Source organism: Agelaius tricolor, unplaced genomic scaffold (genome assembly GCF_023055355.1).
Source record: "Agelaius tricolor isolate 1412-34295 unplaced genomic scaffold, bAgeTri1.0.p SCAF_2, whole genome shotgun sequence".
In the NCBI taxonomy this organism is placed as follows: Eukaryota; Metazoa; Chordata; class Aves; order Passeriformes; family Icteridae; genus Agelaius; species Agelaius tricolor.
The window spans coordinates 16,865,284-16,882,282 of NW_027269262.1; the positions used below are offsets into that span (position 1 = coordinate 16,865,284).

Below are 16,999 nucleotides of genomic sequence, written 5' to 3' on the forward strand. Positions count from 1 at the left end.
CAGAAGGATTCATACTACAAAACACATAATCCCCAAAGTTTCATGAAGGTAGTATAAATGTATGCCTATCATTCTCTCTTACGTAAATATTTTCAAAAATCAAAGAGAAATTTCTCAGAAGTTTCTTTGTTTCCTAATGATTTCTGTATATAATTTTAACTTTTATTTGTAGAATATAAATGTTATTTTTTATGCTGAATTCTGTTGAATTTATGGTTGACTGAGAGAGATAATGCATATTCTGATCTATTATAATCACCAATAAAAGTGGAAATAATATTTTTAGGTGACTTACTATTTAGGTTACCCCTACATGCTAGATCAGCTGTCCTTAACACACCATCTGAAATGAGATTCTGTCATGAAAAAGTGCTGAATAGCAAAGCAGATTTCAAGACTTTCTCAGTTCTATTCTGCACTGATACTGGCATCCATTTAAGCCTGGATAATACATCTGCACAGTCTTCCCTTCCTGTAAAAGGTAAGAGGCAACATCAATAAAAAGGGCTGGGATATGACTTTTTTTTACAAAATACTACAGAAGGAGAAGTGTCTGTTTCAAGTTTAGTACTCCAAAGGATTGTGTATGCAAAACTGTAAATAAGAGTCGAGATGGTGATGTATAGGTTTGTCCTACATTCCTATAAGTATGCCACAACTGGGTACATGTGTTTCATTTCTGTTATAAGAATTATTAAAAGAGGCTTTTGATCAATAGCCAACAAAGCAGCAGTGTCATCCATCAAATTCCTTTAATGAAATTTTACTTAATACTAGGCAGAGTATAGAATTCTTTACGATAAATATATTGCAACTTTCTCTGTCCTTTTAATGACACTCACCTAATAAAGATAATATCAGGTATTGGTAGTTATTTGGTGAAAGAAATATCCCAGAAAGTATTTACTGGAGGAAGTAAAAGCCTGGTATAAACATCAATGAACTAACGGGACCTGTTTAGAAGGCTGGATCATCATTACAGTTCTAAGAAAATATTGTCTTCTCTGGAATAATAGCATTTTGGATCCTCAATGTTGGACAGCCAGCAGCTCCTAAATTTAATTTAATTTTTAAAGGTTTTATCAAGATTCAAAGGTTTTATCAGGATTTTAGGATGAATAATTTCAAGCCTGCATGGCCATAAATATAATACTGTTCTTTAATGTTTGATAGAGGAGAATTTTTTCTTGTGAGCAGAAAAAGTGTTATCATGATGTAAAGTAAATAAACTGACTGATCTGTTCAAACCAATCGTACAAATAACACCATTTTATCTCAAGTCAGAATATTTACTCTATTTCTGTATCTTTTTTATGAGATTATCTAACACTGACTAAACTGTTTTATTTATAAATTGTGATTGGAATCTGGCATTTAGAGGTGGACTTTCTTAAATGGTTGTAATTTTAATGCTTTACATTTCAAGTTCTTATTTTTCTTTTAAGCTTTCTTATTTGAATTATTTGAAAAACACAATTGATGCCTAGCACCAAATTTAGGTCTACCTAATCAAGTAGAGACATATAGACATATAATCTTAACTAGAAGATAAAAACACTTACCAGCTGAAATTAAAAAAAAAAAAAAGGAGTTGAAATGAAATAATGGCCAAAGATTTAAAGTCACTGCCTGGAACTGGAAAGGAACAGAGAATCCCATACGGTGTTGCCAGTCTATAAATAAGCAATTAAATTTATTGTCTATATCAGAAGAACTTACATGTTCACTCATGTGAATACAGGCTACACAGTCTGGCCTTGAATGAGTACTTCTGAATAAAAAATCCAGGAACATAAAGCAGTATCGATGTGCAAGCTAAAAAGAGGTAAAACTTGAATGAATTTCAGGGCCTTTTTTCCCCCCCAACAGTGCCTATTTTGTACCAGTTATGCATCTAGGAAAAAAAATGCAAATATTTGTCGTGATGAAGATCATTAAGGAGAGAAAACTTTTCTTTTATAAAGCATTATTTTTAACAGTTATTTTAAAATCCACCTCCTTCTTGTCCCATGCAATCTCTGACCTTGTCAGTTTTAATAGGTTTTAACTTTTATTCAGCTGTCATATTCTTGTTCTCATTTTCCTTACTAAAAAACTTACCATCTGTCTGAACTAGCAATATTTTCATTGTTAAGGCATCTTCTCCCACAACATATGTCTTCAATTTCTAATGTGAATCAGAATACTTGAAGAGTGTTGTCACTGATCATGCCACCAATCTGATTGAATTTGCCTTGACATATTGCCAATTAAACTGTGCACTTTAAAGAGAAGTATAAGTAGCAGTTGCTTTATTGAAAGTTTCAGTATGGCTTACTAGGATAATGAAACATAGTTTCCTATATTTTGGGGGAGAGTAATGAAATTACAGGAATTTCAGTTTTGTGGTCCACTTAATAAATTACATTTGTAGTAATTTACTTACTAGAAGGATTTTTAAATATTAGATTTTTTAAAAATATCTAAATTATCAAATGGATTAATCTAATAAAACATGCACTTGCATAATTCTGGAAGCATGACATGGTATAAAAGTTGTCTCTTTCTTGCTCTCCAATGCCAGATTCAAAATATAGTCTTTTATATTATCTATTCACAGATGCATTAATCTGACATCTTTTTCTTGGTAGCAGAATTTCCAAAATATATTTTGCCATTAAAAAACAAAAGCTTCTAAGGATATGAAAGGAAGGGCAAGAGAACAGAAAATACAAATGTTGACAGAGAAAGTCTTCAATGTGATTTTCTTTTGAGAGTGTGTGAACAGGAAAACAGGATTCAGCTGGTAGAAATTAGGAGCACTTGGAGATTCCAATATTACTTCCTATAAACAGCATATTTTTCACTGGCTTTTTTTCATAGACCTTTGAACAGCTTAGTCCTGCAAGATGCTGAATATCTTGTCTCCTTCCTAGTCAAAGGTTTCCAATAAGGCTAGTCAAACTTTTTTCAGTGGAGCTACTCTGCATTATAAAATTATGCTTTGACCACACAGATTTCTTCCTAAGTCTTCTTTTCTGAATGTTTATTTGGGACTTTTGTTCTTAAAATCTAGATGGCTGGACTTTGATAAATATCAAATGTGAAAGAAAAGGTAAAATATGATTGCTTAATATTTTTTTGTTTAAGTTACCATGTATAGATATGTCTTATGCAACTATACACATATGATGTGTCACATTACATATAAATGCAACACATGTAGATATCACATTGTCTGTATATGTGTATAACACAATGTCAGATTCAATGGGGTCACTTCAGTATGCAGAAAGAAATATAAAAAGACCTTACCCACACTAAACCCCTTAATTTCTGCATGTGGAAGTGTTAATTGGTGGCAAACACTAATGCAATTTTCTCAGTTCAGAATGGGAGCCATTGCTCTAGGCAGCTGATAGCTTCTCTGCAAGGCCTTCTACCAGCCAAACAGCAAATCTGGGACAACTGACTTGATGAAGTTTTTTTCTTCTTTAAAACATAACTCTGTTCTCCTTCTAGTTTTTAATTGGCTGTGTAGAATTCTGTTACCTATCCTCTGTATTTCAAGAAGGAATATGTGGAGCCACTGTTTGCATTTAAGAAAAGCTATTTACCTCCAAAAAGAGTAAATATCTTTGACCGTACAGAAAAGTTCCTATGTACCCTACCTGGGAATGAACTTGTATCTTGCAAAATGTGTACATATACATATTTGCAGTGGGAAAGCCTTGAATAAGGCCATGGGAAAACAACACAAAGTTATATTATTTGCATTTAAAAAATGCAGTTGTGTTACTGAGTCATAGCTCCTTTCATGAGATGGAGCAGTCGGCCTGACCTACCTATCACACAAAGCCTCGGTTTGTCCCTAAGCTGTAATTTTCTTACATGACTAAAAGGCTTGTACAATGCCCCGGTCATAGATGTGCCATGGTTTTGCTAATAACAGAAGGATGATTGCAGTGCTTCTGCATATACAAAAAGAGGTTTTCAATAAATGTAAACAGGTAAAATAAAAAAGAAAAAGCAAAGAAAGTACAGATATGCAGAGAAAAAGAAGTCATAGCTTTCATCATATTTAATGTAGAGCAGACAATGAAAGAGAATATAATTTATTTCCATTTGACTGGGAGAGTTTGGCCTTTGATTTCTGTAGCTGGAACACACAGTATTGGTATGGAGGAGAAAACAAAAGCTTGTGTCCAAGACCAATGTAATGAGTATTTTTTGAAGCTTTACATTTTCAAAATATGAATCTCATTTATTTTAAGATTTTAAATTTAAGGAGAACTGTCAAGCAAGGACACATGGTTTCACAGAACATTTTTAAAACTGAACAGCAGTTTATGTGAGGAAACCTTTATTTCTTGTGCCAGTATTTGCCCAAATTGAGATTATCACGAATCTTTAATATGTTCTTCCTTGCAATTTAAGACAGATACTAAAAAAGAAAAAAAGTACAGCAGATAAGATACTTTATCCCATGGTGAGAATAACAAACAAGATGAGACTTATGTAGAAGGAAATTTGCATTCCAGTCAGTGTTCGTGTATATAATCAAGTACTGTGTGCAGTTAAATGAGTCTGTTGTCTTGCTATAATGAGTATCTACATCCATCCTAACAGTTAATGAGGAATAAATGACTTATTATCAATGAATGGCAGTATCTAAATAGCCTTGCAACAAAAACAGAATATTAATATGTGTAGCTAAAATAGATCTTAAATGATAATGAACTTACTCAGACTATTAATTATTTTAAAAGCCTCTAGTAAGGTTTAATGCTTCTGGATGGAATTGGAGCTCCACTGGTTCAAGTGCCTTATATGTTTGCAGACAGTTAATAAATGACCCTTTAAAACTATCTTATAGAACTGAATGGAACAGGTATTTCAGAAAAATACCAGGGCCGCCATAAAAAATCAGACCAAAGATCTCTCTAGTTCAGCATTTTATTCCCACTAGAAATTAGGCCTGCTCACTTCAGTGGAAACAGCAAGGATAGTCTCTATAGATGATGGTGCATTAACTGACTCACTTCCTAATCACCAGCTGAGGGTGAGCCTGTGCCCTGAGGCACAAAGGCTATGCCTTTTGCTATCTCTTTTTCTTTTCTTTAAAAAATAGATTTTCCAGTACAGCGGAAAGATCTCTTTTGCCACATGAATGTCAAATTCATTTCTCTAATTTCTAAAATCTTGGTCTCATTCATACCATGTTCAGACCATGAAACTGCAATTATGGCAGAAACTTGGCTTAAGTTTTCCTAGCAGTGAGTAGATAAAGTGACCTCTTATCTAAATAGAGTAACAAATTCTGGATGAAGAATTAATTGTGGACTTTCTTTTAATTCTTCTTAACTTTAGCCAAGCTCTCAGCTATTCTTTTAATAGGATGCTATTTCCAGAGCTTGGTTTGATTCAGAAAAATTGCGTATCTCAGATAGCCTTAAGTAAAACAGTAGAATACCAAGCAAGTTTTGATCACGCCACCTGATGCCACAAAGTTCATGAAAAACTGCTTTGATTTCATGATTTCCAGGACACAGAACTAGACATTTTTATTTTCAGATTCTTCCACTAAGCTTAGGAAGATAATATGGCTTAAAGCAAAAAAAAATGTGGTGAGAGTCATTATTATAGTTATTTTAATGGAATTTCCCTTTTCTCTTAAATATTTCACAGGCAATATGTATTTAAACTGTTTCTGGAAGAAAAGAAACTCCACTCTTATGCTCTAAGTGAATTATTTAGAACACAACACACAAAAAAAAATGGTTAACCTTGCTGCAAATTCTTATGATTACACAGGTCAAGAAGTCTAATATAATATATTATATAATAAACATCACTCTTTGCAATCTGATATAAACACACAACGATATATATATTTATGCAGGTAATTAATGAGTGCTACACTGGACTTGAAAGAATCTATATTTGAATTTCAGATAATGAGTGTTTCCTAACTAGCTAGTTGCTATGAGAGACATTTAGAAATTTCCAGAATAATTTTTTGCTATGCTTCTTTTCCTGATTCAGGGAAATTCTCAAAAAAAGTGAGCATGGTAAAAGTACGCATAGAAAAGAATTAGAAATATATTTCTTCCCACTATTTATTCTTTCATGCTTTCTTTTCAGCTGAAATTCAATAATCTTAGTACTATGTTGTTGTTGGACAGGTCACAAAGACTGACCTCAAGTCTAAACCAGGTTCATCTAAATCTGTGAATATTAACTAGAGTTTTAACTCAACTCAGTCTTCAGTTTGGTGTCTGCTATAACAAAAAAATATGTTTCTGATTTTCTATCATTCCTTCAAAGAGATACACCCCAGCCTTCCTGTACCTAAAGAGGGCCTGCAAGGAAAGCTGGAGAGGGACATTTTGCAATTGAATGTAGTGACTGGAAAAAGGTTTATGTCTTTAAGCTGAAAGAGGGTAGATTTAGACTAATTATTAGAAAGAATAATTCACTGTGAGATGGTGAGGCACGGGAATTGGTCATCCAGCGAAGTTAGGAATGTTCCATCCCTGGAAGTGTTCAAGGCCAGGTTGGATGGTGCTTTGAGCAATCTGATCTAGTAGAAGGTGTTCCTGCATGGCTGGAATTAGATGATCTTTATGGTCCCTTCCAGCCCAAAAAATTTTGTGATTCTATGATTCTGAAGTTCTGTTACTCATTTTGGTAGCTAGTTTCCTCCTTAACTGAGCTAAAACAAACTGATATTTCTACTTCAAAGTACTTGATGACCTAAATACAATTAACAAAACAGTAAGGTGTATTAAGAGACATATAGACATCTGATATCAAGATATTTGAGCAGTTTTTGTTACGCCCAAAATCTCCTTATAATTATACCAGATATAAAGCTGGTAATTTGTTAGTGTAATTGAAGTATTAAGTGTCTAGTTGAAGATTTATTAATAGAAATAGAAAGATTAAATAACAATTGATTGCCCCAGGATACTTATGCATCAAATATTTTATAGGAAACTTCAGTGACTTATGCTTCATTTTTTTCTTATTCAACCTTTTCTTATTGTAAAGTTAGAAATTAAACCTGAATTACAGACACAATTGACACAAATAATTTGAGTTTATGCAGTAAATCAGTAAAATACTACACAAGTTCTAATTCAAAAGATACAGCCAGTTCAGTAGGAAAGCCATTTCCTTGGATATGTCACTCCTGTGCTGGTACTCTTTCAAGGTTTTCTTTTAAATACCAAGGATTAAAGCATTTGTTGTAATAGAAAATGAGAATCCATTTTCATGAGGAGATCATGCAATCTCAAGGTCTAAAGATTTTCTGAGAGGAGGGCTTAAGCTGTTAAGGAAGTATTCTGTAACCAAGAAAATTTTACCTTAAATAAAGTCTCTATATAAATGTGAGCACTTAGCAAAGTAAAAGCATTATTGTCTTCAACCAAGTATTTGAATTGATCTCTGGAGAGTGTGTGGGAACAAAGAGAATAGGTGAACTGAAATAGTTTAAATCCCAAGTCTTTTCTTAATAAAAGTATTATAAGATACCATCAAAAATGTGCAGTAAAACATTTAAAGTCACAAAGTCAAAGTTTGTTCCATTGCATGCACCAGACATTGAATGCTTTCTGAAAATTATGTGCTACTTTTTAAAGAAGAATTTGACAAAATTGCTTCAAACATACCAAAATGGCTTCTATTTTGGCTTGTACAAAGAAAAATACAAGAATTTTCAAGATGCAAAGAGCAGTGGAAGCCTTAATGATTATGATTTATTCTAAGAAACAAACAATGGGCAGATATGTGTGTGTGTATATATATATATTAGGTAGATATGCTAAGAAATATATTTTATAAATACTAATAAATAAACAAATAAAAAAGAGGGTATATACTAAAATAGTGAGAGTAGCCTCTAATATAAGAAGCATTGGCTGTGCTACAGTGAATGAGACTCCAATTTTAGAATGTATTGGTTTAATGTTAGGAGTAAACAAACCAAAAATATTTGCTATCAAAGTTTTCCAAATTTCACAGATCATAAATTCTCTTTACACCTGCTGTTTATGAGACTATAAAGGTGTCTTATCATGCTAGCCACAGAAAATATCATGGTCAAAAAACCAGCAGTGCTGTTCCTACAACCTGAAAGCAATTTTCAAGAGGAATGTTAAAGAATATTACATTAAAAATTGGTTTAAGAGTAAAGGTGTGTTTTTATGTTCATTTAAGTCAGAAAAATAATACACAGCTGGTTTTGTTACATAAAGTGTTCAAGATTCTGTGTCCATTTTTTAGTTGTAGATAAAATATTATGCTAGATTTTCCTGGATAAAGTCACCTGGATACTGATGAAATATAAGGGAAAAAATGCTTCGTACAATAATAGCTTTGCTCATTCATGTCTTTGCTATGTAAGATTAATAAACTTATTTTATTTATGACTTATAGTAGCACTAGGGAGTCTAACTGTTTTTCTTAAGTAAAGGTGCAGATCTCTTTTTTCCCCTTTTTTTTCTTTTCTTTTTTTTTGTTTTTTTTGGGTTTTTTGTAATTTTTATTATTTAATCAGTTTTAATGTTTCATTTTAGTACCTGGTTGTCAGTTACTATCCAGTATTCTTTTATACTTTATTATTAAAAGGTTTTCCCTTGTACAAACTATTTCATAGCTTTTTCAAAGAAATCACATGAAAAGTGTGAAAGCATTCAGTGAGCCATACACGGCTACATAAAGTTAAATATATTTTTGTCTCCATTGCATATTTATTTTATGCAGTATGTCACTTGATTTGCCATGAGTTGGAAACCTGAGTGTTGCTTTACATGCAAAGTCACCCATTAAAATTATTATCTGCTAGCTAGAAGTATTCTTCTGTGATTGAAGCTGTCTCCAGGCCCTTTAATTTTTAATGTTTCTACTGTGGCAAGTAGTCTTCATGTATACTGTGTAAATACAGACCAATGGGTTCAGCATCAATACAGTTACTCACACCTTCTGTAGCAAACCAGAACCCATAATTAATTAATTTCTGTTTCATTGATAGAACACATTTATTTTCTAAGTTGTTGCAGGGCTGTGTAATACCATTAGGACTATCAACTGATGCCTTAATTGTTCGAAACTTTGAAGTCATGAAGATGGTTTATGAGCAGGGTTTTGGTAAGCTGGTATATATTTGTTCACAGAAATGCAGTGAGTTCTGTGGTTTATGGGCAGATGGATAGCAAACTTGCTCAAATGCTCTCTACCATGATGAAGACAAAAATAGCTCACAATACATGGCTTAAGCCTTACTGAATTATACTATGTAATTTTGTAGTAGCCTTAGAGAGCATATTGACTTTGCTGGAGGGGCAGGAAATATGAGGGACACATTACCAATGGAAATGGTGAAAACTTTAAAAAACATTTAACTTTAAAAAAACTTTAATAGGTTTCACATTTTAAAGGAAGACAGCAGGAGTTATACTCCTAACGGTAAATTTTTTAGAGGACTTGATTGGAGTAGAATACAAACTAATGATTACCAGTGAAGAAAACTTTGGGGCAAGTCAAATTCTTTCAAAAGCTGGATTTACATGTATTTGAAAAAATGTCCCTGTGTTAAAATTTTTGGACTATGACTAATGACAAAAACCCATCTGAAATAAAATAAGTAGTCTGCTTCTAAAATCTGTAAGAAGAAAAAAAATATTAGCAGTGTGCATGGAATCCTGCACAATCTTTTTTGCCTGTTTTCCTTGTGACTAGGGCACAAAAAGTGAGTAAAATGAGTAATGCTTGTTTCAGAAATCCTTTGATTCTGGCAATCTGGAAAATTATGAAAATCTGATGCATAACCAGGCATTTCAGAATCTATTGTTTCTGACCTATGATTTTTCAAGAGAAACCCAGCCTTAGCAAAATTAAATGAGCTAGTTTCAAGTAGCCACATCCTTATATAAAAGCATGAATACTTCTTACAGCTGAGACACTGAGTTGCAAGTTCAGTAGCCTAAAATCAAAAACTCAGCATTTGGCAGCAGACAGCTGATCAAGCTCAGACAAAAGATCAGTTTTGCTTCATTTTTTTGATATGTGTAAATATAGTCTTGAACACTTTCTTTGAAGTGAATAAAGAAGCAGTTCATTTGGATGAATGTTAAATATTTTGATTTTCAAATTTTCTTCTTTTCAGCAAAGTTTGACACAATGTCAGAGGATCAGTTGCATTTCTATAAAAATAACTATTCCAAACCCTCCCAACTGCATTTTATTTTTATTTAAACTGAGGGAGTTCATCAAAACTTGATGAGGCAAGCCCACATCTATAAAACTCTAAGTCCAGAAAGCATGTCCAAGTGGTTTTTTTTTTAAAACTATTTCTGAATTGGAAAAAAAGTGTAAAGTACACCTCTGATAAGACCTTGAGTCAGCCAGAGCTTCTAGGTAAGTCTGACATTGCTTAAAGCAAGTATAACAGACGCCACATGAAAAGCTTACAAACTAAAGATAAGCTTTAACAAAAGACAGAATCATAACTAAAGCTTTTTTTAAGTGGAACAGACCTGCTAAGGTGGATGATAAAAATGTATGCAAAAAGCAACCTCCCAGACCTTTCTGTCCTTAAAGGACTGTCTCTCCTCCAGCCTGACTCTTGGTTTAGAATTTAGGGTCTATGACAGATATCTTTCTCACCAGCACCCTTGAGTCCTGCCTACGTGTCTGCTTGCTTGTCACCAGAGGGATCATAGGAGTTTTTGTCACTTGTTTGGGTTTCTTAGTTTCTTAGTATCCCCCATGCTGTTTATCCAGCAGGAGCTACTCACAACAGACACTATGAATCATGTTTTGGCACTAAATATACAAATATATGTTGAAATTGATTTTCTTTTTTAGAATTAATTAGTTTAAACATTAAACTTAACATTGTCTATACTACACAAGGAAGAAAATAAATGATGGTTAAAGTAACCAATGATGTCCAACTTCATCAGCCTCACAGATCTTCCATGACAGAATAATCTGAGTATGTAGTTAAGCTTGATTTATTAACTCCCTATTTACAGTATTACCCTTTTTCCATGACACTATTAGATCCATTTCCTACATAAAATGACCTGGTATGACATGGTCCATTGTATTGGCAAACATATACATTTGCACATCTTCTGCTCAGTTACTAGGTAGTAATATGGTAAATACTGATACCTAATTTCACCAGTTGTTGGAGCCATTATAAATGTATAAAATATCCTTTTGTCATCTGCAAGCATTTGTTGACATTTTCATTAAATTCTGTTGACATTTTCATTAAAAAACAAAACACACAGAAAAACCCCAACCACAAAACAAGTCAACATTAAAATCAAGTTGGTTGTAAGACTTTTTTATAAGTACATCAAAATAAAATCACTTAATATGTAAGACAGATGCAAGCATTACCATTAGAAGACCTGTAATACTGGCTGCTTGTGTTATTTGCCAAGAAATTATAGTTCTTTCTCATAAAAAATACAAGAGCAATGACCTGGATGATTGTAGTCTATGCTATAGATATTTCAAAACTGGCCAGTTATGCAAATATATAATCATTTGGGAATGAAAATCATGTCTAAATAAAGAATTAAAGTGAAGCTAAATTAATCTGAAGGATATTTTAGAGGATGTTCCTCTTATGACCACATGATGCAGAGTGAATCTTCTTTCTCTTCTGTTTCACAGAAATGTTTAATTCTCAAAGTTTCCAGGAAAATTTTTGAATATTTTGCATCCTAATTATTGTCTATATAACTCAAAAACTATTAGAAATTAAGTTTAAGTGAAATATGCATAATGAAGATGCACACAATTTTTTGGGTCTCGGTCATATCTCCTAAATATTCAGGATGTCAGTATTGCTTATCTGCCTTGTTAACTGTTAAAAAGGAGCATAAATTGTAAAGAAATACCAGATATTACCTTTGCACATAGAAAGTCAGTCAAGGTGCATCTGGTCAAGTCACATGACTTCTTTCTATGCTCTGCTGGATCAGCTTTACAGATGGCAAAAGGTATCTGTCTTCTCACATGTGGTAATCAATCCCTTCTTGTCATAAAATAAAGATTTTGAGGAAAAAGCCTTTTTTTTCCCCAAAGTGTTTACAGGAATATTAAATGGCTGGTAAATACGCTATTACAAATAATTTAAATTGTTTGTTCAATATGGTAAAACATTATTAATAGTTACATCATGTGATTTGGTTTTTTTTCCATTTTATCACTTAGATACAGTCAAATGACTATGGCCATGTTATAACCAAAACAGATGAAAAGGATGTCTAAAGGAAAACTATTTGCAGTGTAAATCTGAACTTACCTTTCATGCTATTGGGAAATTCATGTACATGTTGTGAGCAAGTTGGTACAGTTCCATTTATTTAGGCTTGTAGTCTTTATAAATTCCACTGAAGCTGTTTCTGTAAATTCCATCTCATTATTTTATGTTTCAGCATGGGTAATTTTGAGGTACTTTGCCTGAAAGATGCTTTTTAGAAATAAATTGGTTTCACTTTTTCATGTAAGAGTGGCAGAATACTTACTTTTCTACTGACTTGGGTGTGACGGTGTTCACAGGGGTTTTCAGGTGAGGGAAGAGACGAGAATGTTGACTCCATGTTCAGAAGGCTTGATTTATTATTTTATGATATCTATTACCTTAAGACTACACTAAAAAGAATAGAAGGAAAAGTTTCATCTCAGAAGGCTAGCTAAGCTAAGAATAGAAAGGAATGAATAATAAAGGTTTGTGTCTCAGACAGAGTCCAAGCTAACTGGGCTGTGATTGGCCATTAATTGTAAACATCCAAGATGGGCCAATCACAGATACACCTGTTGCATTCCACAGCAGCAGATAACCATTGGTTACATTTTGTTCCTGAAGCCTCTCAGCTTCTCAGGAAGAAAAAATCCTAAGAAAGGATTTTCATGAAAAGATGTCTGCGACACTTGGGTTTTTCCCATTAAAGTGTTATCGCAGTGGGTTTTCAATGTTCTGATATTCCCATGAATATACTGCAAAGAAAAAAAACGGAAACAGAAATTGTAAACAAAATTTATGCTTCTTCCATTGTTTTTTCTTTATTTCTACCCACCCTTTTCCAGATGGTATTTGTGCATGAAGTCTATATTTAATGTACATTTGTTGCAAAGGAATTAATAACTAATATTAGAGAAACCTTTTAAGATGGATGGAGTGTTAACCAAACTTGTATACAGTGCACAAGTTCTTTATAATTTTTCAAATTTAAGAGCTGTATATCAAACAATATTTTAAATTTACTGGCTTTGTTTGTCAAGATTCTGTTGTGTTTTTGTGGCTTTGAATATTTTTTGGTGGAAAAGGAATGGTTTTGTTGTGCAAAAGAATCTGGAGCTAATAGTTTTCAGCTATGAATTGTACTTTGGTACCTTCCAGCTAATCATTAATCCTTAAGCAGTGACCTGATATTCATTGCTAAAAAAAGGTCACAAGGAATGTTAATGAAATCTAAAATATCTAGGTTACCCACAGAAATCATAGCTCCTGGAATAAATAGAAAATAGTCTACAGTAATTCATATCTAAAAATGAAAAAGAGTGAAGGAGTCTGCCTTCATGATTCCTGACTGGCAATGCCATCCAAAACCTGTGAGAAAATATTTATTTCTGTACTACCACCTGATTTAAATATTACGAGGGAGAAAAAAGAACACTTTTAAGCAGTATCTGGGTGTGAAAAACTTATTAGAAAAAGGTGCAGATGTGCAAAGGTGAGGCAATCGAATTTGTCACATTGATGTCAGAAATAAAGGACTGGGCTAATTCCTTCAGATAGTTAAATATGTTACCGACACCACAGCATTGAAAAATCTTCTTAGGCCAGTGTTTTCTCCCTGCTGCATGACATCTGCCTCTAAATTTTCAAAGCAGTACACAGAAATGTAGCTTTCTAGCTCTCACTACAGTCAAAAGAAATTGCTTAGGATCTGGAACCCAGTATTTCACAAAAAATTATCTAGACACCCTTATACCTTTTGCAAGCGCTATACAGCAGAATTAAGAACAGATTGATAATAAACCAATAATTTTATTTGTGTGGCACATATTGTGTATTTTCATCTATTACACAACACAATTGAGAGAACAGATATTTTACCTATTTCAGTTACATGTCCAGGCTGTGGCTCACAGGGAGAAATGTTTGCCTTGGATAATAATGAATGTTTCCATTGAGAAGTAACTTCCAGAATAGCAATACAGTGTACACATTACTTCATATACCACAGAATAGTCACTGCATTTAGCTTTTCTGTTTGGTCGGAAGGTATCCATTGATTTCTGATCTTAGTACCAAACAAAGCAATTCTCTGCAGCCTATTTTAGTGTCAACATTATCAGCTGCTGCAAATTAAAGACAGGAAAGAACGAACATACCTGCTTACCCTTCTTACACCTCTGACTTATTGGCACATGGAGATAGAAACAGACAGGAAGGAAAATTTTGCAAGTGACTACAAGCCTCTCTGGAAGAATGGGAGCATTTAATTGCCTAAGCATAAGACGGATCCATGCTTAGATCCATTTACTTAACTCTAGACACTTACCTGAGCTCTCCTCTTAATGTTCCAGGAGCAATCACTTCTTGTTGGGAAAAGAACCTTATCCAGGTCATGACTTGGGACAGCTCAATATGCAGGTGCTGCTATTTATTTCCATTATGATACATTCAGTTACCTGACTATTTGAAACTTACTTGCTTCAGCAAGGTGGAATTAATCAGGACTCATCTTTAGACATCTGAAAATAATTGAAAAGCCAGTCTTCCTAACTTAGGCTACAGTCACCTTCCGTAAGTCATTGGTACATACCTATACCTGCAATAAAATTAATGGGCTTTGAATGCCACAGATGGTCATTGCTATCAAACTCTACATTTAAAAATGACTGGAAGTATAAAGCAAAAGCAAGGCTTAGCCACTCTTAATATAATCATCTTTAGGAAGCCTTCTGCAGCATACAAAGTGGTTTTTGATAAATGGCAATGTAATGTCCTATATTTTCCCTTGTTCTTCTTCTGTCCAGCCTCTTTTCTTCAGGGTGACTTGGTTCTGCTGAAAAGGATTTTCCAAATAACACTACCACATCTGTATTTGCCTTTGAAAAAAGAAGGTAAGAGTGGTGAAGAGAAGGGGGTGATGAACTTTCAATTAATTTTATTTTCATTCCAAAAGTTCATATTTCTGACTGTAAATAAATAGCATAATTTAAAATTAAGTTGCATTTCTGTCACTTTCTGTCATGTTGTTCTGGTCTGAGGTAACATGATGTGATCGAAATAAACATGAATTAATTAGACATGTACATTTGCCTTTTTTTAATCTGACAGAGATACTCTAATGCTATATTGAGAGAAAAGCTACAGAGGCACGAAAAATTTAAGCCACTCAATAGATCTTTTAAAATTCTGAATCATTATTTTAAAGTTTTATAAACTGAGTTTGAAATATTATTTTATGAAGTCAAGGCTGTTTCTTGGTCATGCCTGTGCATATTTTCTCAGGAAAAGTAATGGGAAAATGGACTAATTGCATTCACTGTCACATAAATTTTGAAATCAGAAGAGGATTAACAGCAACATTTTCTGCTCTTGATATTCTGCACTTGAAAGAAATAAAAGGAGGAGTCATAGACTGAAAGAAAGGCATTTAGTTCTTCTGCAATTAATACTTTAAAATAGTAGCTACATGTTCATTCTTCCAAGAAATGCTCACTTTAAATCACACAATAAAGCAAGGATATATAATGGTAGCTTTTAATATTGTAAAAATTATGTGATTGCTGAGAGAAGCTGAGAGTTATGTTTGTCTACTCAAATATAGATTTAGCAACACTAATCACATTTCTGCCTTCTTTTACATTTCTTTCATCAGCAAGAATGTATCCATTGGAAATATTCTTAGCTCATGTTTTATACAAAGAAGAAAGCAGGATACTCTGACAGAGTGAAAGCGAGACAAATCGGTCTGGGGCCATTGCTTCCACAATGAATATGTTGTGCTTTAACTAGCAGAGCATGAGCACATATTGCTTTCTCATGCCCTGCACTTCTCAAGATCAAGGAGTCTTGCCTATTGCACTTCAAATTAACATATTTGTTTGAAGGTTAAGATATTATATTGATCTTGTGCCTTTTCTTTTTTTGAAGCACTCTATGACATATGTGTATATATATATATATGTATGTATGTATGTATGTATGTACAACCATAAGTAAAATAAACATGCACATATGTATATGTGTGTTTCTTCTCTGTGCTTTTAAATAAGTGTAAGAACAGCAGCACATTTCAATATGTACTGACTAAAAACAAATCAAAGGATAGAATTGACACATTATTTAAATAAATCACAACATTCCCTTCTTAGTGAGCAAAGTGCCAAAGTACAATGTGGGTGTTGAAACAGCCAATTCCCTTGAACAAAAAATGAGGATACAATGACAATATAGGGAGGCTGCTGCTTTTATAAGTGAGCTGGAATTAATATGGTTGGCTGAGTTATAGACTACATCTGTGGAATAAGCATCTTGCCATTCATATATCTGTGGTTTCAGTATTTCTGTGAGAGTGAATAACTCCAAAACTCCAAGTACCAAACCTAAGTCTTTCTTCTTTTCTCTCTAGAGTATTCATCCATAATTCTGCCAACTTGAACTGCGTGGAGAAACAAGTAATTACAAATTACACTACAATTTAGCTTATATATGGGAAATATAGATCTGAAAGTAAATTTTCTAATCAAAGCATTACATTCTGAGACAGCAGCAAATTAGTTTGATTAGTTATTGTGCAAACTGTTGGCCTAAGAAGCCATCTGTAAATAAAGACAATTGGAAAAAATATTGGAGATTATAAACAGCCATAATGTTAACTTGTTTTTGCATTTTCTCACCATGTAATGCCAATGTGACATTGTAGAATCTGCACAGTAACAGTGTATTATGAATATGTAAATATGCCAAATATGC

General features: G+C 33.3%; 1 long non-coding RNA gene across 1 annotated transcript; it reads left to right on the forward strand.

Annotated features, from left to right (window-relative positions):
- The first annotated feature begins 343 nt into the window (after positions 1 to 343).
- LOC139600525 (uncharacterized) lies at positions 344 to 16,019 on the forward strand. Its single transcript, XR_011682594.1, has 3 exons — positions 344 to 481; positions 15,055 to 15,141; positions 15,903 to 16,019. It is a non-coding gene; the product is annotated as an uncharacterized lncRNA (long non-coding RNA).
- Positions 16,020 to 16,999: the final 980 nt, after the last annotated feature.